The sequence below is a fragment of the Octodon degus genome, unplaced genomic scaffold (assembly GCF_000260255.1).
Source record: "Octodon degus isolate 3935 unplaced genomic scaffold, OctDeg1.0 scaffold00092, whole genome shotgun sequence".
Taxonomy (NCBI): Eukaryota; Metazoa; Chordata; class Mammalia; order Rodentia; family Octodontidae; genus Octodon; species Octodon degus.
Window position 1 is genome coordinate 10,055,162 of NW_004524668.1, and position 22,696 is coordinate 10,077,857.

Sequence of the window (22,696 nt, forward strand, 5' to 3'; positions counted from 1 at the left end):
TAAGTGCGGATCAGCACTCAGGGAGGCAACGGGCTTGCAAGATGGCGCTGGCAAGGCGAGCACCATTCCAAGGTTCCTAGCTGCACTATTCAAAATAGTCAGATGGCAAAAGAACCGCAGTCCATCAAGAGATGAATGGGTCAACAAGAGTGCCACATGCAGTACACAGAACAGACACAAACCACAGTAGGGATGAAACTCAAAAGTGTGCTCGGTAGGGGCTGGCGAGATAGCTCAGCAGTCTAAAGCGCCTGCTTAGGCAAGCTTAGGCAGGTGCAGGGGACTGCGGTTTGATCCTAGCACCACATGCCAGGCCAGCCTGGCCCTCAGGGAGGACTGAGATGGAAAAAAAAAGTGCTCTGTAAAAGAAACTAGACAATGAATGTCATGTAGTGTATGTTTCCACTTATACGAAATACCCAGACTAGGTGAATCCATGGGGACAAGAAGCAGACATGTGTTTGCTAGGAGCTGGGGAAGGGAAGGCTGAGAAGTAAATGCTTAATAGGTTATTATTAATAGATCATTAACTGCTCAGTAATTTATTTTTTTGGGGGAATGGAAATGTTTGGGAACTAGACAGAGGCTGTGGTTGTGTAATACCGTGCCTGTGAAGGTGCTGAATAGCACGCGGTCATTCACGCTTAGGTAGGTCATTTTATGTTACGTGAATTTCAACTTGGTAAAAAAGTCAGCCCGTAGGGAAATTCATGAAGGGGGTGGACAGTGTCCTGGACAACAAGAGCTGCTCAGAGTACACACTCCTGTTTGCATGCGTGTGTATGCATGCATGTGTGTGCGTGCATGTGCATGTGTGTGTGTGTGGAGACAAGCAGCCATCACAAAGGACAGTGGCTTATCTGTTTGCACGTCTGTCCGGCCCTACTGCCAACTTCTGAGCAAGACAGGAGGATCCTTGGGTCTTGTCTGTCATTCCTCCTTGCTTCCTTGTCTCTTGGCTCATAGCACACACGCTGTATGTGCCTGAGTGTGAGCACGTGTGTGCCACAAACACACTGACCAAGTGTTACTCAGCCTCCTCTTCAGTGAGGATCTTCCTGCACACTCAAAGCTTCAAATCAAACAAAAAATAAACAAACAGGAAAAACGTAACAAGGAGAAAAACAAGCGAAGCTAGACTCATTTCTTGGGCCCCTTCTTATCCCTCTCTCTCTGAGGCGTCATGAAACTTGCTTTGAGAACTGCTGCGTTGCCTCCTGGGATGGCAGAGAATTTGATTTTTGATATTTGTTTTCCTGAATATGAAAAATGGAGCTTTCCCAGATGTGCCTCCTTACGTTCCCTCCCACAAAGAAGGGCTGGACCTCAGGAAGTCTGAGATGGATTATACTCTGCAATGACTTAATTTAAACCAAAAAATGTCACTGGTATGCCTTTCTTATCCCTGACCTCAGACCCAACTCCTCCCTAGGTGACCTCAAGTAACAAAATAGTTGCAGGATTTGTGTCCCCTTCCTGTGGCCTGTCTGAGGGGCTGATAGACACTTGCCTGCCATTTCTTGCGAGATGCAAATACAATTTTGGAGGACAGGATTTCATAGATGCTATGAGAATTTGACAGAACTATGGGTCCTGCTTCAGAATTTCCCCCTCTGCATATTCTTTTTTTAAATGTATTTAGTACAGGGTATATAGGGTCTCACTACACAGATCAGACTCCTAGTGGTCCTCCTGTTTTCAGCCTCTCAAGCGCTGGGATTGCAGGCGTGCACCACCATGCCCAGTCGCAGTCTCAATCGCTGTCTCAGCATAACCTTGGGGGTGGGGCTGGCACAGCAGGCCTCTGCATATTCTTAAGAAATTTACTTCTCATAGTTCTGAAGACTAGGAATTCTAGTACCAAAGGGGCAGCCTCTGGTCAGGGTCTTCTTCCTTTGTGATATGTCAGAGGGTGTCACCTAGCAAGACAGAGCAGATGCCCTAGCTCCTGTCTCTCTTCCTTTATTTTTAAAAATAAATTATCTCCTCTCTGATACTCCGTTATACATAAGACAGACTAAGACAAATATCATCACTAGTCCTTTTTGTTTTGTTTCATATTGGGGATCGAACACAAGACCTTGCACTTGCCTGGGGATCGAACACAAGACCTTGCACTTGCTGAGCAGACACTTACACTGCTGAGCTATATCCCCAGCAATCAGGACAATAATGAAGAAAGAAAATGTATCTACTTCACAGGTCCCTGCCACTCCCAGCTCACTGTCGTCTGTTGTTGTCTCTTCTGAGCAGCCAAACTCATCACCCATCACAGTCACCAGCCTCTGCCAGAGTTTACCGTGTGTCCGGTCCATTGTAGCAGCTTCCCTCTGCCCTGTGTGCACTTGGTGCCCACTGCAGCTCACCTGGGCATTTCAGAAAGAGCAAGACCAACCTCCTTCCAGGGCAGAGCAAAGAAATGCCTAACAGGGATCAAGGCCAAGAGTCCAACTCACCGGACAACACAGCTACCTGCACTTCCTATCTCTCAGGAAGCAGAAGGACCTTATGATCTTCCACCCAAACGTAAACACTTTCTAAGAGCAAGAGGAGCTGTTCTGAACAAGGATGCCAGAAAGGTGTCATAAGTCAGAACTGTCTCAGGAGCCCAGACTACAGGATTGCCTGACAGTACGCCTGGATGATGGCCTTCGGGCCCGTAAGGCTGGGTGTGCCATCTACTGCTGGATCTTCCTTGTTACAGACAGCAGAGGAGGTGTAATGTCAGAAGTAGACCCTGCAGTCATGGTAGCAATCAAGCTAGGAGCGATTAAAGCCCTAGTGGTTAGAAACGGCCCTATCTTTCTACTGATGTGTACCATGTGACTCTTCCCAAATTATAACTGTAGTCCTATGAGGCTGCACCTTGCATAATCTGGCCTCTGGCTCATTCTCAGGCTACACCCCTTAGCTCACCACCCTCTTGCCACTTCATTCTTTCCCAGCCCCAGGACTTTCTCTTTCTTTGACTTCTCTCCTGCCTCTGCCTGGAATATCTTCCCCTGGCCTTCTGCTTTGGATTTCTTTCCATCCTGTCATTTCCACATTTAACATCGACTTATTTCCCAGCATCTGTTGCCACTGATCACAGTTTTATGTGTCTGTTTATTTGCTAATTTGAAGTACTGCATACACGGAAGGATTTAAGAGATGTCACAGGAATTTTGCTCACTGGAGTGAAGGTCTTTAAACTCCTGTTACTGAGCCCTCCAGGGCAACCCTGCTTATTCTGTTTTGCGTAGGATTTCATGGAATGTCCAAGAATAAATGCCCTTTTCTTGAGCTAATTTGATTATTTCTATGGTGTGCAGCAGAATGGCTGAACCAGGCCCATCCCCACTGCACACAGACTGGGGACAGCAAGGACTGTGGCCTGCTCTTGTTCCTCTTTCCCTCCTGGTGCTCTGTTGACGCTTCTCCAAAGAACTTGAGGTTCACAGAGCAAATTCATCTTTACCTTCACCCCCCACGGTTCCATGTCCCCCAGCACCCTTGCTTTTCCCATTAAAATCCTTCTCTCATTCAGTGTCTTACAGGAATTTTTGTCACACCTTAATTTTGCAGAGGACTGTCACAGTCTCTTCTCCTGTTCTGGCAGCAGCTCCAGCGGGGAGAGGGGATGTGGGAAGCTGTGTTTGGCGGATCAAGCTGTGGAAGTCGTAAGCCTGGGCCTCTCTCTCTGAGGATTGTAGCCTGCCTGTGTGACCTTCCACCTCTTCCCCATGCTGCGCCACACGTCCTTGGAGACAGGACTTGGATACATCCACGGGTGGCCCAGTTTTCTCTCTGACTCAGTCTGGGACATCGCTTCAGCCTGGCTCTGGAACAAGAGGCAGGCTCCACATGCTCCGCCGGCCCCAGGTTGGGTGAGAACATTGGTCCGGAAGGCTTCTAAGAATTTGCCGAGGGACATGAGGGACGGGGAGGCCGGAAAGAAAAGCCAGCTCCTGGTGGACTCCCTGTTCTGGGACACGGTGGCTGAGAAGCTCTGATGCTTCTTGGAGTCAGCATGTGGCCGCCTCTGGGATCCCGCCTCTAGGATCTGGGCAAGCATCGGTGGATGTGGACGTGGCCCTGCCTCTACCTTGCACCTTTAAAAGCCACTTCCTGCAAACAAAGTCCCTGCCGGCACGTCTCTGGGCTTCGGTCTGGCTCTACTGTTTCTCAGAGTGAGGGTGATAACATCCAGATATGGAATTAATTCTCAGGAGACGTTCATTAAAGTGCAAAGACCCAGCCTCCAGTCCGGATCGGCCAGAATCCCTGGGTGTCCACATCTGCAGCAGCTGTCCAGGGGATCTTGATGCGGTGTCACTTGACATGCAGCACTTGGGGCGCCCAGGGCAGGTCAAGCGCCAAGCAGGTCAGTGCCTGGAGCCCTGAGGGCTGGAGGAAAGCGGAGCCTCCCTCTGGGAAGCTGTCTGCTTCTGGGTCACCCCCGCCCTGCCCCAAAGAGTCTGTGGGGAATCCCCCTCCCTCACTGCAGATGGAGGCTGTGTTTACTCAAATTGTCACATGTGAATCGCGGCCAATCTGGGAGATGTATCTCATGTCCATTTACACGATTGGCTTTGGCTGAGTGGGTTTTAACATGTGCTGTGGGGAAAAGGGTGACGCATTGCGAATGGTGGGAGCAGCCAGCGATGGGGCTGTGGGTGGAGAAACTGGCTGAGGACAGAGGCAGGGAGAAGGCACAAGGGCAGGGGCACCCCAACAGCTATGTGCCCCCCCCCCCACTGCTCACTCTGAAAAACCAGAGATGAAACAAAAGGATGGGGGAATAAAAAAGGATAAGGAGAGAGAACTATGGGACTTTAGGAAACATACTTTTAAAAATTTCATCGTAGGGTATTTGCACCTGTGCATGATATATTAGTTTGAGATGCATGAATGGTAGAGCCTAGTTCCTCTTTTATTTCTCATTCTGCTCCCTTTTTAAATTTTATGTATTTAGTACAGGGTCTCACTACGCAGATCAGACTTGTAGTGCTTCTGTTTTCGGCCTCCCAAGCGCTGGGATTACAGGCACGCGCGCCCAATCTCAGTGGCCATCTCAGTGCGCCCCGGGGGCAGGGCTGGCATGTGGGGATCGAACCCCCGTCCCTGCTTGCTCTCCTCTTTTCAACCCCCCCTTCCTTATTTACAAAGCTTTGTTTTTGGGAGAACACACTATAAGACGGGAATGTTGGTGGAAAGCATCTATAATGCGCATGCGTACACACACACACCCACACGCGCACACACACATGTGCAAGGGCACAGAACAGAGTTACTAGTACGAAGAGTGACACGACTGCAAGCAATCTCTCATCCAAAGCTGGGGAAGTTGGGCAGGTGCATCTGTGCCCTGCCAGGTATGTATTTAGCCAACTCAGTCCCTTCTGTGTATTTTTGATTTGCAAACAGACCTTTGATAGCCACTTCTAATTCCAAAGCTCCTAGGCATGAAAGAGGGAGGTATTAAAGGGCCACACCAACTGTGGACTTGGACACACAGGTATGTGCATTTAAAGAATGTTTTCTTTCATAGAAGTGTATTTTCCCCTCTCCGGTTGTTCCTCAGTTTTCTGATGTTTCCTACTTGGCATGGGAGGGGCCTGCATAAAGGACCAGGTCCTGGCGCTTGGCTCTGTCCCATCATCTGGGGATGGCCGTAGGTGACCAGCAGCAGCCAAACAAGCTAGACACCCTGAGGCAAGTGTTTCGCCCTGAGGAGAAGCAAGGCTGCACCCCTAGGAGCAAGGCCAACCACCAGGCACCTTGCTGCCCACTCGTTGTGTGGCTGTCTCCAGGTGGCAGGTGCCGTTGTGTCCCAGCCCCCTAGAGCCATCTCCAAGAGGCTCTCCCCATAGGCCATAGAGAAAGGGCCATGATTTCCAACCAGTGTCACTCTCTTAAGCAGCCCTCCCTGTCCCTCTGTGAAGCCTATGTGAAGGATGATGGCAAGGTAACCATCAGTGACATCACTCTGCCCTGAGGAAGTTGTCGTTTCTGCATGAAGGCACTGGAGCTCATCGTGCATGAGTTCAAGTCTCACCCTGCTACATCCTAGCTGTGTGATACTCCACACGTTTCTTAACATCTCCGGGCCTCAAGTCCCCCACTAGTGAAGTGAGATATTACCACTGACTTCACAGCCCTGTTGAGGAATTAAATGAGACAACACCGTGAAGTGCTGGTGGAGTGCCTGGTGCCTAGAACCAGTGCAGTGGATGTTGTCAGTGAAGCACAGAAGATGGTTTGCGGCATGATGACAGTGACACTGACAGCTGTGTCGAATGCTCCCTCTCTTTGGGTGTCCCCTGGGGCCAACCACTGTGCTTACCCACTGAGTCCTACCAGTTCAGGCTGAATCCTCCCAGCACCGGAATCAGGGAGGAGAAATCTGAGGTCTGCAAGGTTTGCTCACACTTACCCAGTCAAAAAAGTAGAAGGCCAGGTGCAAAACCAGACGCCCAGTTCTAGGGTCCTCCTGTTTCTTCTTTTATTTCCCCTTTAGTACGTGAATGCAATCTCGTGCCTGCCCACACTGAGGTACGGGAGACCTTCAGTGCCCCTTCTAACCCCAGGTCCTCATTCCCTGTGGGAGGCACCGGCCTGCTGCAGAGGCGGGGTGGGCAGGGCACACAGATGCCCCTCGGTGGCCCATGCATTAGCTATTGTAGGCCCTGGGGACCCATTTGTTCAATTAGTTCTTTAGACTCGTAAAATGGTACCCTACTGGCTCAAAAGACTTACCCTAAGTGGGTAATTTATTTTTTCTCTCTGAGAGTATTCCTCTGACCTTCGTCCTAATAAAAGTTTTGTATCCTTGGGGGTGGGGGTGGGGCAGCAAGTATTTTTTTAAACATACATGCATTCAATTTGCTCAGGAGCAGACTTCTGTAGGCGTGGGGATTTCAGGACACCTCATGGTCATATTTTGCTCTTTGTCACTAGTTTATTTAGCTAGGGGACATCTTTAGTAGGAGAATCTTCTGTTCATTCCTGCTCACACCACCCACCCCCACTTGCCTATACTCTCGCGGGTTGCTTCTTCCATGTTCAAGGCTTTCTGTCCCTAGGATGACTTGCACACTGAATAGTAACTGTCTAGCTTCCCCACAAAAGATGCCTCCTCCTCCCAAACAGTCCCCGGAGAACAATGTAAATTTCATTCAAGGCCGCAGTGGAGACATTGTATTAGGCACCAACAAACCAGAGGCAGTAAGGTCCCCGTATTCCTGGACAGCTCAGGACTAAGGGTTCTGCCAATGGGTACCACTGTGTCTCGAGAATTTGAAGTAGCAACAATAGGAAACTTGCATAGATCTTGAGTCGGGACTAGACACTTCCAACACTGAAAGTGTCCTGGGAACAATATTTATCACCCAATGCAGGTGGTTCAATCCAGCACACCGCCAAGGACCGTGCCTGCAGCTGCCCAGGTGCCCACGCTATGCTAAGAGAACTTCCCATATTTTATGCAGTGACCCATGCAATGGGGTATCTTTGGCTAGGATAGACTGACAGTGTCATGTTTATCCAAATCGATTGCCCCTTGATTTGTTTACCTGCCTTATTCCATGCTGGGGAGATGTAGAGCCGTTCACAATCCAATACTCAGGAGCAGGAGGCCGCACTGCAAGCTGTATGCTGTGTGGGAGCTGCAGTTGTGGGTAGACATACTGGCGATGTTGTGTTTGTCCAACACCAGCCTCCTCCACTTCCCTGGGCCTGGGTGCTAAGGTGCTAACCCCCCTGTCCAGGGACAGCTGGCTTCCGCATCTCCACTTTAGAGTGACAAACACATAGGAGATTTGGGTTTTAAAGTGCGAGGGGCTTTTGAATGTAAGTATGGAGGGCAAGGGCTCCCTCTGTGTCTCCGCTGTGCGCCCTCTGGGATCTGTAGCCATGTGCACAGCTCAGGCCTTGGGCTGGCACTGGCTCCACATCCAGACCCAGAAGTCATTGCGATGCTGAGGGCAAGAATGATTGTGCCCAGCTCTGAAGCAGCGTCCTCCATGCAGGAGGTGGAACTCTGGGGAGAGGGCCATAGTTTCCCCTCGTCCACCAGCCAGCCGGGAGCCCTGCAGGAGCTCTGCGGAGCCACTCACGTCCTCTTGGTAACTTTTGGGATGAAGCGAAGGACAGAGCCATCTTAGCTCCTTAGAAGGCTGCCCTGAGCAGGGCTGCAGCTAACCCCTGGGGTCACCTATGTAGGAAACAGAAACGACTTCCTTCCTCAGGGTGAATGTCACCCTGCTTTGGGGCAGAGACCCAGCGGGCAACACTCTGGTGCTCCTGCATCTCGGTTCCCCTTGGAAACAAGCAAATGCATTTCTCTGCAGCTGGATGTCCACCTTCCTAGCTCAGAGGGTGCCACGTGAACCAGGTTCTAATTTGAAGGTCTTATTTAAATTCAAAGTAACAATCTCTTTGACAAATGTGCAGACAACTTTACAAGAACAGTCCTGCAGGGGGCTTTTTTAAAAATTTTTTTGTTAAATTTCAAAGACAGTATGAATCCTTCCTTTTCAGAGTTTTCTCAACTAAGGAGGAGCGAAACAACTTTCTGTCCTGGAAGTGTGTTTTCAGAGAGAGCTACGAGAAAGAAGCACGGCAGGGATCCTGGAGGCTTCCTTTCTCTGGCACCGTGCTAAGTTCTGAACGGCCACCTATAAAGAAGAAGCCACTATCGGGATACCACCTTCCAGATTGCAGAATGAAGGGTCAGAAAGGTTGTTACCCACCCAGGGGTCTGTAATGAACAAGTGGCGGGACCCAGACTCCAGTTAGCAGAATGCCGGTGGTGCCTTAACTATACTTTGGGTTTTCCTCCTTACCATACCCAAGCTCTTACTGGGCCCTGTTGAGTAGAACAGGGTGATGAGGATGGGATTCCCATGTACAGCCACCCTGAGGATGGTACTGGAACAAGAAACCCTTATTTCTGGGGAAGTAGGTAGGTAGGGAACAGTGATTACCAATGGGTCAGTCTTTTGTTCCAGTGATTTTTTTGGGGGGTGGGAGAAGGACTGTCGATTCAACCCAGGGTCTTGTCACCAAGCTACGTTCTTGTCCTATTTGTTTGTTTGTTTGTTTGTTTGTTCATATTTGAGACAGGGTCTTGCTGACTCAGTCCAGCTGAGCTCAGTCTTGCAATCTTCCTGCCTCAGCCTCCCAAGGTGCTGGGATTATAGGTTGCACCAGGATGTCTCGCTTGTTCCAAGATTCTTAGCCTTTCGAGTCACTGAGAGGGGACCCCAGGGCATCCCTGTTCAGGTCACCTGTCTGCAGAGCGTGGGTAGCTCCGTCTCCAGGTACGTACACACCTCTAATGATGTCAGGAGCCAACAGAACATCGGCCAGATTGTGCACCTCCTAATGCTGGATTAAGTGACCCGAGAGTCCACGCTGCACCAAAGCCACGAAGCACAACTTGCTTTACCAACGATGGAGCTGAGGCCCAGGGGGAGGATGGGACTCGGCCCCCATGACCCACGAGGAGTGGCAATGCCGATTATGAGGATGATTTGTTTGTGTTTTCACAGGTGAGCACACAGCCATGGGGAATGCTCAGCAAACATATATTGAATGCATTAAACTGTGGCATTTGATTTATCCATCCGAAGGGGACATCAAGAAAACAAATGAGCTCTGCGTTGGATCCTGTCGTAAAAATTTCCAAACCCACAAGGACATGCAAAACTCCACCGTGCAACCTTTCTTTGATCTTAGATTTCCCCACCCCCCCAAAAAAAATGCTCACAAACTTGGCAACTGACTCTTCTCAAATTAATAATCAGACCTAAAAAACTCTTCCTTAGTTATTTCAACAACTTAAAATGAAAGAAACGAGCCGCTTCCTACAGCGCCTCCTCCTCCCCCTTCCGACAGTGCCTGCACTCCAAAACAGCTGCGTCTTTGAAAATTGATTTTGATCTCCCAGGAAGGATCTGGTTTCTCTGCATCGGGAGTCCCTGCCCCAGGATGGCCCATGCAGCTCTGCAAGGGTGCTAAGGTTCGGCTGACTCGGAGGTAATTGATCGCAGGAGCGCCTTCCCTTAGGACGTGGTGACAGGGCATGGTAGTTGATGCTGCTGCCAGCGAGGGCTGGGATTTTCTGCTGCCTCAGGAATCATTTAACACCTTTTCCTCACTCCCCAGGCCTCTTTGTGGCTGGCTGGAATATTGTACCTGGTGCCCACTCCCTCCTGCTGTGAGCGTTGCCCTCCTTTCCTTGGCCTGTGACTTCGTAGCTCCTCTCTCTGCAGTTTGCTGAGTGCCATTGGCAGTTCTGTTGATACTAACCCTGGCCTGGAGACTCACGTAGGCCCCAGGATCTGAGTGGACTTGCGGCAAACCCAGGTCTTGGAGGTATTTTCAGAGGTTTAGCCTGGCCTCAGGCTCTGGGATCTCGCAGGAGAAGCTTGAGACAGCAACCTCGAGCCTGCCCAATAGCCTGGAGCAAAACCCAGCCAAGTCCAAGCCACGCCTCCTCGCTGGGCAGACTCTTAAAAGAGAGAGAGGATGGATGCTGTAGGCCGCTGAGATTCTGAGGCCATGTTTAACTCAGCAAAACCCAGCTACCATATTATGGAAATAGGCCTGGTGAAGTAAGGGGCGGGCGGCCTACTGTGCGCAAGGTTCTGTACCGGTTCGCTCTGCCTCTGCAGGTTCAGCCAACTGCAGGCGGAAAATATGTTAAAAAAAACTCAGATTTCGAAAAGTGTAATTTGAATTCCCTAAACAACATGGGTGCAGCTATTTGCATAGCATTTACATTGTATTAGGGATAATCTCGAGATGGTGTAAAATACCCAGGAGGATTGCATAGCTTATGCGCAAGTTCTGTATCGCTTACCTAAGGGGCTTGAGTGCCCCTAGATTTCTGTATCTAGAGGGGGTGCTCCTGGAACTCCCCTTTTGTGGGCAGCAAAGAGCGAGCTGATCAGTATTCCAGGGCTGCCCTAGCCATGTACCATAGACTAGGGGGCTCTGAGAGCAGCATTTATTTTCTTACCATTATGGAGGATGGAAGTCCATGGTTAAGGTGCAGAAGGTGTGGTTTTGCCCCAGCTAGGGATATCATCAGCCATGAAAAGTGCCCAGATGTACTCCTCACCTGCAGCAGCAGGGCCTGGCTGGACTCAAGTTGTTCCCCCATCTGGGGACCAAGCCTGCCAGTGACATGGACGTCAAAGCTTGGTCCCTCTGCCTCCATTTGCCCCTAGAGCTCCCTCAAGGTGTGGGCTGGCGAATACCCACTGCTAGCTTTCCCTTCTACTGGTTGGATCCCAACTTCCTTTCCAGCTTACACAGTTCTCTGGGGATCTGCCACCTACAGGGACCAGAATCCAAAGTGTCTCGGAGGCTGGCATGCAGGGAGGGCCCTGTGCAGGAGTCAGAATCCTCATTACTCACGTTCACTCACTTGCCTGCTGGCATCCCCTGAGGAGGCACTCGGACAACCTACTCCCTACAAGTACAGCTTTGGCACCCAGGGCACCCGGTGCCAGGGCTTTCCCCATCCCCATTAGCTCTGTGACCCCGAGTAAGGAGCCTGGCTTCTCAGCGACCCCATCTTCTCCTCTGTACATTGGCAATAACGACAGTTCCTCCCTTATTAGGAAGATGAAGCTGGCACACATTGGCAAGGGTACAGAGCTTCAAGTCATACCAGCAAGTAAATGTTGGAAATTTACAATGCTTGCTTTCTGAATGGGCCCGTAATATTTTTTTAGTCCTAGGAATTGAGTTATATCTACTATTTATTTGTTTGTGGTACTAGGGATAGACACAGGGTGACATGCATGGTAGGCAGGTCAGATGCCCAGCGTAGTCCTGAGAATTTTCTTGATGGAAGGGAAAAACGACGGCTTTCATTCCAAAGGCTACATATACATCACGTGAAGTGGACAGAGTCAGTGATTACTGTATCTTCCCACCAAGCCAAGCCCTTGGAACAGCGCAGAGGGAAGCTCTGTCCTATGAGACATTTCCTGCCTCCTCTGCTTGGCAGCAGCATCCCTAGCTCAGGTTCAAGTCCTCTGCACCCTTGTGTCCCTAGAAAGTGGCTTGTTCTCCCCCACCCCTAGCCCTACCCCTTCCCAGCAGAAAGCAGGGAACTGAGGATGGACCAAACCCAGGAATCCAGAGGTCCTGGGGGACAGTGACAAGGGGCTTTCTAGGGCGCTTGGCAGGATCACACAGGTTGGTAGAATAAAGCACCCTGCCCAAAACCTACAACACAGTAGGTGCTCACCCCGTGTTAAATCCCTTCTCTCCTCATCCTTCTCCAACCTTACAACTTGCCCCAGGCACAGCTGTGAGTCCCTTCCCTTGTGCCTCCCCATGTACGCTAATATTGTCCCCTAGCTCAACACTATGTGTGGCTAGGCTCCTACTGTATTTCAAAAGTACTTTCACCAAGGATGTAAAAACGAAGCTAACTACAACACAACCTAATTATCCTGGAAGGCCGGTGAATTTGCAAATATTCTACGTAGGATGCATGAAAATGATGTCAGGTTCCAGTAGCGATGAATCACAGTTGGTGCTAATTATCCCTTACTTAGAAATTAAATGAGCAGGCCCCTCTCCCACTTGGGAAAAGGTCTCTGTAATGTTCTAGAAAATAATAAAGTAGATGGACCCCATATCAGAGGCAGCAAGCAGCCTCACACCGGTCTTCCTGTCGCTGATTAATACTAGTACATTGTGTTAAATTAAAGGAGGATGTTTCTACAGATTTCGGCCAGCGCTCAGATTCCTGCCTGGCTGCCACGAGAGTCGTCGGGATTCTGTTCCTCGCTCCGAGTACACTCGCCGCTGTTTGTTCATGTTAACTCCGAGGCAGGTGATTAAGGCATGCTTAAAAATAATTCAGCAAATGGTCAAACAAGTATGCCTATCTCAGCCCTTCTAAATATACTCAAGAGACAGCGAGAACTACAAGTTTTGAGTGTGAATAGGTTTCAGAAAGTCTTCACAAGGACCTTACACATCTCCTCTTGTTTTATCTTCTTGAAATGTAATTGCTAGGACAGCTTTGGGAGACGGGCATTATTAACACCACTATGAGCTAAGGTTCCATGAGCTAGATCCTGAAGGTCATTAAGTGGCATAGCTGGGATTTGAACTCCAGGACACGGCTGTCACAGCAGAGCTCCAGGACTCTGTTCTGGGCTGTCTTCTAAAAAGTCTCCAGGAGGGCATTTCAGAGGTTCTGCGACCACATTCGACTTATGATTTTATTAGGCATGTGCTGGGGGATATTAAAAAAAAAAAAAAGAAAGAAAAAGAACAAAAATGCCATGGACCTTGGCTTCAGTACATCTATACTATGCTCTCATAAAGTGGGAATGATAAAAGTTCCCTATGTATCTTAAAGGATCACTGTCAAGTTCAAGTAAGTCAATGGATCTGAAACCATTCTCTTTCCTAAATAAAGGGTGTAGCAGGAAGCTGATTTTAAAAACTTAATTTGTAAGGGCCGGCCAGATAGCTCAACAGATTAAAGTGCCTGCTTAGGCAGATACATGGACCAGGGTTTTGATCCCCTGAGTGCCGTGTTGGCTCTGTCCCCAGGGTGCGCTGAGATGGTGACTGAGACTGGGCTTGGTGGCCCGTGCCTGTAATCCCTGCACTTGGAAAACAGGAGGATCACTAACGAGCCCGATCTACATAGTGAAAACTTGTAGACCCTGTACTAAATACATAAAAAACCCTAAATTCATTAAGCACATTAATATCAACATATTTCAAAGCGCTGAATCAATTCGTAATAAAGAGCCAAGTATACTGCTCCGTCTTACATTTGAACTTGAGTACAAATGGATGAACTGCAACCCAAAGGACATAGCTTGGTAGCCATTGACCTAAATCTGCCCTGCTATGACTTGATTCATTTAAATTCTTGCCTTTTCAATGGAATAATCACCCAGCATCAAAAAAGATGTATTTCCATTAGTAGGCTCCTAAACAGATGACCCTGGAGGCCACAGGGGCTTGTGTAAATTCTCCTGATTGCTTTTTACCTTCTTTTATCACTTTCCTCAAAAAATCCTGTTAGTTAGTGTATGCCAATTCTTTTCTCGTCTCCTCGCTGCATCGCTATTTACTATAATGAGTCACAGCTGAGAAGATCTGCACTATCCCGGGCTGCTTTTAACATACGCCAGCCAGAAGGGTGCGTCTTGGCCCAAGCTGGGAAAGACTCCACACAGTCAGGTCAAGGTCTCTCTCCCCCTGGATGAAGTGGAACTTGAAGCTCCTCGCAGTCCTTTTCCAGGCCTTACCCAGCTTGTGTTCCTTGTTGATACACCGGATGTTCTATATGGATTGTGGCAAACATGTATTAAGTGCTTATTATGCATCTGATCTAAATTAGGAGCGCATTAAATCACCCAGTGAGTAGGAAATGGTTATTTTTGTTATCTTCACTGTACAGCTGAGAAAACTGAGGTTGTGAAAGGTTAAGCAACTTCTGCAGGACCACAGTGCTGGTAGGTCATCAGGGTAGGCTTTACAGGAAGGCTTCAGAAGGTCGCCAGTTATTCTGCAGATCCTGCGTTTACCAGCCCTGGGGTCACATACGGGTTGCTTTGATTTCTAAATTTCAGTTTTCAAATCAGGAAAGTGGGTGTGATAATAGTCTCCACCCTGTTTGGCCTTGTCTCTGGATAACTGCTGTGGGACCGTGCTTTGCAGGTTGTTGAGAACGAGATGAGCCCTGTTGCCAGGAACTGAGCTCCACAGCAGTAATCTGCGGAGCCCAAGGATGCCCAGCAAGTGGGTTCTCATTTGAAGCTGACCACCAGCTTTGCACAAATACTGTGCTGCCTGCTTGCTCCTGAGGTGCTGTCTGCTTGTTTCTGAGCTGCTGGTTCCTGAGGTGGTCCTGTTACCCCCATCACCTAATATGAGGGCTGCTGAAGCACACAGTACCTCTCTCTATATATTGTTTGTATTTTAGGGAAGAGTCTACAGGGTCTTCAGGGTTTCACTACTAGATCAGACTCGTAGTGATCCACCTGTTTACAGCCTCCCAAGAGCTGGGATTACAGGTGTGTGTGCCACTAGGCCTAGTCTACACATGGTACCTCTGGAAGTCTCTCTTCTGCGACCTCCCAGTGCAGCTTCTCACCTTCTCTGTGTGCCAAGGAGATTCATTTTGCCACCCTCTGATTAGTGGCACATTTCCAAGCTGAGGGTGTCTGGGGAAGCGATGTTTATGCTCAGATTTATTAAAGCCACCATTGGTTTAATGAATTACTGCAATCCAATGAGCCCATAGATAGCTTGTATTTAACTTTTATGTGGCTGCCCCAGAAACGAGCTTGAAAAGCAGAAATCAATGTTGGTGACAAAAATCTCGATACAATTTATTTTGAATGTTCAGTTTGGGATTTGATGTATGCTATTGTCAGTTATATTTTATGCCCTTGGATGAATTTTATACTTACTGATTAAAAGGGGTTAGCAGTATCAGGAGGGTACAATTTGACAAACCTTAAAAGTTGCAAAAGTGCGCCCATCAATTACATGCTAGTTGCCAGCCAGATTGGCTTTACATTTTAATCAGGAGCACCAGCAACTGCATCTTCAAACTACCAAAGGGAGGCCCTATTTACCAGTTTTGAAATTAATTAGTCCAAATGCATTTAATTAATTATCCTCACCGTGAATACCCGATTCTCCAGTAATTGGGTTGTGCACCGGCAGGAACCAGGTGGTACAGGAGGCGTGGACAAATAGACTAGCACTTTTCTCACTGGAGAATTTGCTCCCAAATAAGTATGATTTATTTGTGGATTTCTTTTGGGCGGGATCATGCACCTGTTTGTAAGCAACATCTGCAGAGTACCATGAAGTTCCCACCTTGGGCAGTGTCTACACAGATACTAAAATGAGAACCTTCAGTCTCCAGCTCTCAGGGGCAGCAGGCTAGAGGACTTTTGTGGAAACCAAGATGGGGTGGCTTCATGTTTTTGAGCGCTAATCACTTTTTATATAGATGCCCCTAAAGGAGATTGAGGTTGTTCTAAAAAAAAGAATGAGATTCGGTATGAATGTCTTCCTCAGAGCGCTCATTTTATTGGTTGGTGTATCCACCCATCATTGTATCCATCCGATACCCATGTGTCCTTCCCTCCTTTCATCCATCTTTCCAGTCTATTTCCTTGGCTCTCTTTTTCAGATCCTGCAAAGTGCTTACCACATACGGCCTCTGTTAACCTTCACCATAGTTGTTGAACAACATCTCATTTTATAGATGAGGAAGCTATGTTCAGAGAGGTCAGTGACTTGGTCAAGGGCTGCAGAGCTGCGCAAAGTGATGGGGTCTACGTCCACCTCCTAACGAGGGTCTTTCCCCCACCCTACTGACCTGGCTGCCTCAGGCGAGAGTCTGAACAGTGAGACAGAGAACACTTTGGCCACACACATGATAAGGACTTGTGGAAACATTTTAATTGATCATCAGCATGCTCGACCACCCTGCCTAGGCACCAAAAATCTTGGACATTTGAAAGTTTCAGAGAGTAAAATTATCTCTCTTAGATTATTGATATTAAAGAGGTTGATTACATTGTTCTCTTAATTATGATCCAGGGAGGACATTTCTTTCAGTATTTGTGTTTCTCCTGATATGTCTGATATTTTTCTTTTTTTATTATTAGTATTATTTTTTAATGTAATTGGTTGTTGCAGGGTCTCACTATGCAGCTTGGACTCATAGTGATCCTCCTGTTTTCAGCCTCTCCAGTGCTGGGGTTACAGGCTACACCACCACGCCGGGTCTCTGGCCAGCGCAGCCTGCCCTGGTGGTGGGGCAGGCATGGCATCTGGTGCTGGGGATCAAACTGTGGTCCTTGTGCTTGCCTAAGCAGGTGCTTTAGTCCACTGAGCTATCTCGCCAGCCCCTGATATTTTCCTTATGTTCTCATTTTTGTACTTTCTTCCAGGAAGTCCAGAGCAAAATTTTTGTCCTTCTTCCAGGAAGAATATACCAAGGCCTATATCTGCGCTGCACAGGCCTGGACTTGATCTGATCTTTCCTGTACTACAACTTCTTTTTGCTACTTTTTTTTTTTTTTTGGTATTTTAGTATTTTAGGGCCTACAGAGTCTACAGGGTCTCACTATGTAGATCAGACTTGTAGTGATCTGCCTGTGTTCAGCCTCCCAAGAGCTGGGATTATAGGCGTGCGCCACCACGTCCAGTCTCAGCTGCAGTCTCAGTGTGCCCTGGAGGCGGGGCCGGCACAGCACCTTTTTGCTATTTTTAACTTTTCAAATTGTTTTCTTTTTTTTAGGGGAAAGCGCTAATGCAGTCTCCCACTACCACCAATTATGCAGTTGGGTTTCCCACATTTGAGGAAATCGCAAAGGTCAGCCCATCCACAGTGCAACCAACAGCCTCACCCTTGAGAAACCACTTTTGTGATCACAGTGTCCCCTGCCAGGTAAATATTTTGTTTTGCTATACATAAAAAATCCCATAGAATATATTTTTATAAATCTATTCAAATCCTTTTCGGACTAAAATAGGATGGAAACATAAACGAATAAATTAACAATCAGTTTCAAGAAAGAATCTGAATTGTCAAAGATGGACAAACTTAATATTGGGAAAGGGACATGACTCCCGACCCACCACAGGTTCATAGAGGATGTGCTTGTGTTCACTCCTATTGATGTAGGGGAAGTAAATGTACTCCAAGCCTGCTGAATGTCGGAGAGGCTCAGTTCACGCTCAGATAGGGCCTAACCGAAGACTTTATTCTAAGGAACAACACAGAGAAGGAAATATTTATGGAGAGAGAGAGAGAGAGAGTTCCTGAGAGACAGGAGGGTCCCTCAAAAATGGCACTCCACTTTACAAGGGAAAGTCATAGAACAAAATCATGAGGCGGGCGCAAAATTACAAGGTGGGTGCATTGCAGGACAAAACTGTGATTCACCAATAAGTTGGTGAGTTTAGCCTCTTAGGGAATATCGATCCATGTGCACATGGAAAGAACAAGGACCTGTTTAGGAAGAGATTAACCAGGGAGTCCGGGCCACCCATGGGGAACCGATGTTTGCCCAGACTTCACCGGATCAGGTGAAGCACAGTTCCCAATCTATCGCTGGTCGCTTGGGGTTTCAAACAGGCCCAGGTCACCCTGCCCCCATCCAAAGGCCCAGCCTTCCACAGATGTGCGGCCAGCCATGGCTGTAATGTGTTCTCATCTTCAGCACTGATTCCCTGGAGGGCCTGGCCCCATGTGACTGCCTATCATACGTCTACCTGCCTTAGCTGTCCATAATAACAGGCCAGGGCCCATAGTAAAACCTAGATATAACAGAGTACAAGAGAGGCGATGGACATCATCCTTTTTACTCCATGATTCTGTAGACCAGGAAGAGGCAGAGTAGAAAACTATTTACTAGCATTATTCAGTGGCTTGAAAGACATGACCCACAGGAGAGAACGCAAAGTTCTGTTTTTTGGGGGGTACTGGGGATTGAATTCAGGACCTTGAGCACTTATTCTACTGAGCTATCTCCCCGGCCCTTAAGGTTGTGGATGGAGCTCTAATTAGCTTTAAAGTCATCCACAGGTCTGTCTTTAACATAAGTTTCTTTCTCTAATTAACCACTGCCTTGGACACTGGTCATTTGCCACCTGGATGGATATCTGTGCCAACCTCCTTACTGATTCCCTGGCTGCCTCTTCCACTCTTGTCCTCTTCCTCCAGCCAGGTGATATACTTCCCGGCTGCCGGAGTAGCCCTCCTAAGCTCTTTTTTTTTTTTTTTTTTTTTAAATCAGGCCTTTCTTTCTGTTGAACTTCTTCCGTGGATCCTTGTTATCGTAAGGCTTCAACTCAGACTCTTTGGTGTGAGCTAAGGCTGCGTCTGGACGCAGCTGTTGCTTAGCAGCACCCTCACGCGCAATGAGCTCACAATCTACCCCTTTCTGCCTCCTGCTCCTTGCGTGACCGCCCCCTGCTGCGCCTCCTCTGCCTGGCTCCGAGGGCTGGCTCTTTCCTGAAGCCCTGGCGGAAGAGACCGCTGTGCTGCACACACTGCGCATGCTCTAGGCCAGTCCGCCGTGCACCTCCTTTAGGATCCTGCAAACGCCATTCCCTTTCCTCTGCAGAAAGTCCACGAGGGCGTGGACCGGCCTCCCTCACCTCTGAGTCCTCAGCGTCTTAGCATCAGCTTTGGCCAACAGTAGGCCCTTGATACTCCATGGTTGATTGAGTGTAGGCAAAGTTCCATGTGGACAGGGACAACTTGTCTGGATTCCTAGGAAAGCGATTTCTCTCCTTCATGACTGCTGATGGAATATTTGGGGAGGTCATGAAACTCAACTTCCGAGCCCGACAGCTAGGAATCTAAGGCTGGGGGAACAAAGGAACGGGGCAGAAGTCGCCATCTAGCCGGTGACTTGCCCCCATCCCACTTAGACTGCACCTCCACCCCCGAACAGGCTGGGCTCCCTTTTCTGGTCTCTTCAGAGCTATTGAGATAGATGCCCAACTAAAATTATCCCATGGATACTTTACACCCTGAAACAACTGCTGCTTAGTATAAAATATATATTTTAGAAAGGAATTGACTAAATATTGATATAAACAATGTGAGCTCCTAAACACCTCCGGCATCCATCATGTATTTATCTTAAGATAGTTTCTCTTAACGGAAACGCTTCCTGTACCACACGCTATGTACTGGTGCCTGCATTTTTCCTTTTCCCCTGCCCTCCAAAGCAACAATTCCAGGAGTAAATACATACAAATCGTCCCGGCTAACTTAAATAAAAAAGGCCTTGACACACAAAATGTGAGGAGCGGCTGTTTGCCAGGTTTATAGTCCACTTGAATATGAATTATGTTCATGTTCTGACCTGTTCTCATCGAGCTGGGGCTGATGTGTGTCTCTGCTGCTTCCGTTTTGCAGAAAACAGGTTTGTAGGAAAAGTCTCCAATAGGCTCTTGAAGACATTTTTTTTTTTTTCACAGAGCTAGTTAATTTCTGTTTGATTAGCACACTCTATATGATTCAGAATGGTTCAGCTACTTTTCCCTCCATACTTGGGGGGCTCCAAGGCAGCAGGTGGGAGGCTCTGTGCAGTTGAGGAGAAATGGGTTTCCTGACCCGTAGGAGGGAGGCGCTTAATGAATCAGAAGTGGCTTTCTTCTCATGCATGAAATAAGACTTCAGACCTCTCCTCCATCTATCAGGGCTGACAGCACTTGAGTAGCCCACTACGTTTTCTGGTCAGTTGCATCACGGTTTCTGAGGTTTCGCCTTCAGGACAGTGGAGGACACATTCTCCATTTCTTTGTAGTCTTTCCTCGAGAATGCTCTGAAGGAGGATTGGTGTACAGTGAGCGCTCAGTGCTTCCCTAAATGCTGAGTCCAAGGGAGATTGGGCTTATGTAAACGATGTAACAAGTGGGGCGTGGTGGGGTGAGCCTGCCATCCCAGCCTTCTGGGAAGCTGGGAAGGGAGACAGGCAAGGAGGCATGCAGGGTGGAGCCGGCCTGGGCAGCTTGGTGGCTTAGGCAGACCTTGCCTCAGCGTAAAAGGTGAAAAAGGGCTCAGTGTGAAGGCCCTGGATTCAGTACTCAGTACTGAAGAAAAAAGAAAAAAAGAGAAAGATTAAAAGAGAAAGAGGGTGAGGGAGGGAGAAAGAGCAAGTGAGGGAGAGGGAGAAAGAGGAAGAGAGAGCACACACTAGCAGGGAAGCTCCTGCCACTTGCTGTGCCTCTTCCTTCCTGTGTCCCCTCTGAGCGCAGGAACCCTAGGCAGGACCAAGGAAGCCATGGTGATGTCCAAACACTCGATTCTACCTGCTCTCTTCGGTCTTAGGTGGCTCTGTCACTGTCTCACAGGAAGAGCCCAGGAATAGCTCCACTGTGGCCAAGTGGCAGCACCCAGCACACAAGAGGACAGATCCCAGTGACACTGGAGTCTTTGTATTTCTGCTGCCCAGGCCTGAGCAGATTGGGGTCCTGGGACAGGGAGGATTATGGAAGGCTTCCTCCTGGAGAAAACTGGGCTAAAAAGAAAAACTTGGATTGTCACCAGGGAGGCTCTGGGGTGTCTGGCCCTTTTTCTTTTTCCCCTGGGCTCTGAACTGGTGCCAGCACCTCCCAAGGCCCCTCCTTCTGACTGTGGCTACCAGAGCCAGGCCAGGCTGCCTCACTAGGTCTCTACATCTCTAATCTGCAGCCAGAAATACTAAGCCCCCAAAGGGTCCATTGGCCGCCACTGCAGTAACCTTAAAGCCACGTTTAAATGTAAAGCAGTCCCTGCTGAGTTATTCTGCTGTCGCTCAATGACAGCAATGCCTGGCTGACTCAGAGGTGAACACAGGAGGAGTGGGAAGGATGTAACAGGCGAGTTCCAGAGCTCCCAAGAGGCAGGAGGCGGCTGAGGTCAGCGCCAGCCCCTCTGCACCAAAGCAGACTGGTCCACTTCCAGGCAGCCTGGAGACTCTGAATGGACTGCCCGCACACTCTCTCTGTCCCTGACATCACTGCAGCTTGGGTCCACAGCAGGTAGAGGGGCAGACCACAGAACTAAGGGTGGAGCTGTGGATTCCTTGGGAAGGTGAGCCATCACCGTGCACCCCAGCTTGGCTTCTCAGGCCGATCACGCATCTGTCGTGATGCGGAGTGTAGCATGGCATGGCCTGCTGGGGGTGTCCCAGCATGCACCCTGGCTTCCGCAGCCTCTGGAAGATGCCCTCTCCACCTGGGGCACTCAGGCTGCACCGGGAAAGATGTACTCTCCTCACCCCCAAAGAGCCATTTTATTAGATCAGGCCAGAGCAGAAAACCAAAACAGAAGTTTAAAAGCACTTAGCAATTTTCAGTGAACAAAGGACAGAGGTTCAATACATAAAAATGGAGAACAATTATGGACAATAATCACTGGCTTATGTCTCTTTGGTGTAATTATTGCATGAAGGCTGTATTTTACTAAGCCTTTAACCCTACCTTAATTTTACTCCTCAATACTAATTAAAAAAATGAGAAGCACTTTGAAAAAGTGATTGTACTCACAGTTTTTAGTTTTGAATTTCTGTGCATGGTTTTGCAAGATTATATTTGCTATTGTTCTTAAAAATAAACCCACAGAAAGACATCTGAGTGAAGGATTTTTCTCATACATAGACCTCCGTAGAACTGGGGTCATTTATTTGAAGTCAGGGCTTAAGAAACAAATTTGTAGAACAGAAAGTAAGGAAGAATTTAAAAAGTGAAAGTTGCATGTTTATAGAGGACAATCAGTGAGACATCTGTGTTGCTCAGCTTTCTGTTGCTGTGACAAAATACCTGAGATAAACAATTCAAAAGAAGGTTTTACATTATGGGTTTAGAGATTTCAGGCTGTAGTATGGGGCCCTGTTGCCTTTGGACCTGTGGAGCAGGACCTCATATGTCAGGGTGCATGTGGCAGATGAAAGGGTTTACTTCATGGTTGTCAGGAAGCAGAAGAGACAAAGGGGCTGGGATCCCAATATCTCCTTTAAGACCAAGTAACCTAACTTCCTCCCCCAGTAACCTAACTTCCTCCCCCAGTAACCTAACTTCCTCCTCCAGTAACCTAACTTCCTCCCCTAATAACCTAACTTCCTTCCTCAGTAACCTAACTTCCTCCCCCAGTAACCTAACTTCCTCCTCCAGTAACCTAACTTCCTCCTCCAGTAAC

At 48.4% G+C, this 22,696-nt stretch overlaps 1 protein-coding gene and 1 non-coding gene across 2 annotated transcripts in view; both read right to left on the reverse strand.

The window, feature by feature from the left end:
• Kazn (kazrin, periplakin interacting protein) overlaps positions 1-22,696 on the reverse strand; it is an 802,099-nt gene that overhangs the window by 394,114 nt on the left and 385,289 nt on the right. The window lies entirely within an intron of this gene.
• LOC111818486 lies at positions 17,297-17,457 on the reverse strand. The gene has a single exon (XR_002822464.1). It is a non-coding gene; the product is annotated as a U1 spliceosomal RNA (small nuclear RNA).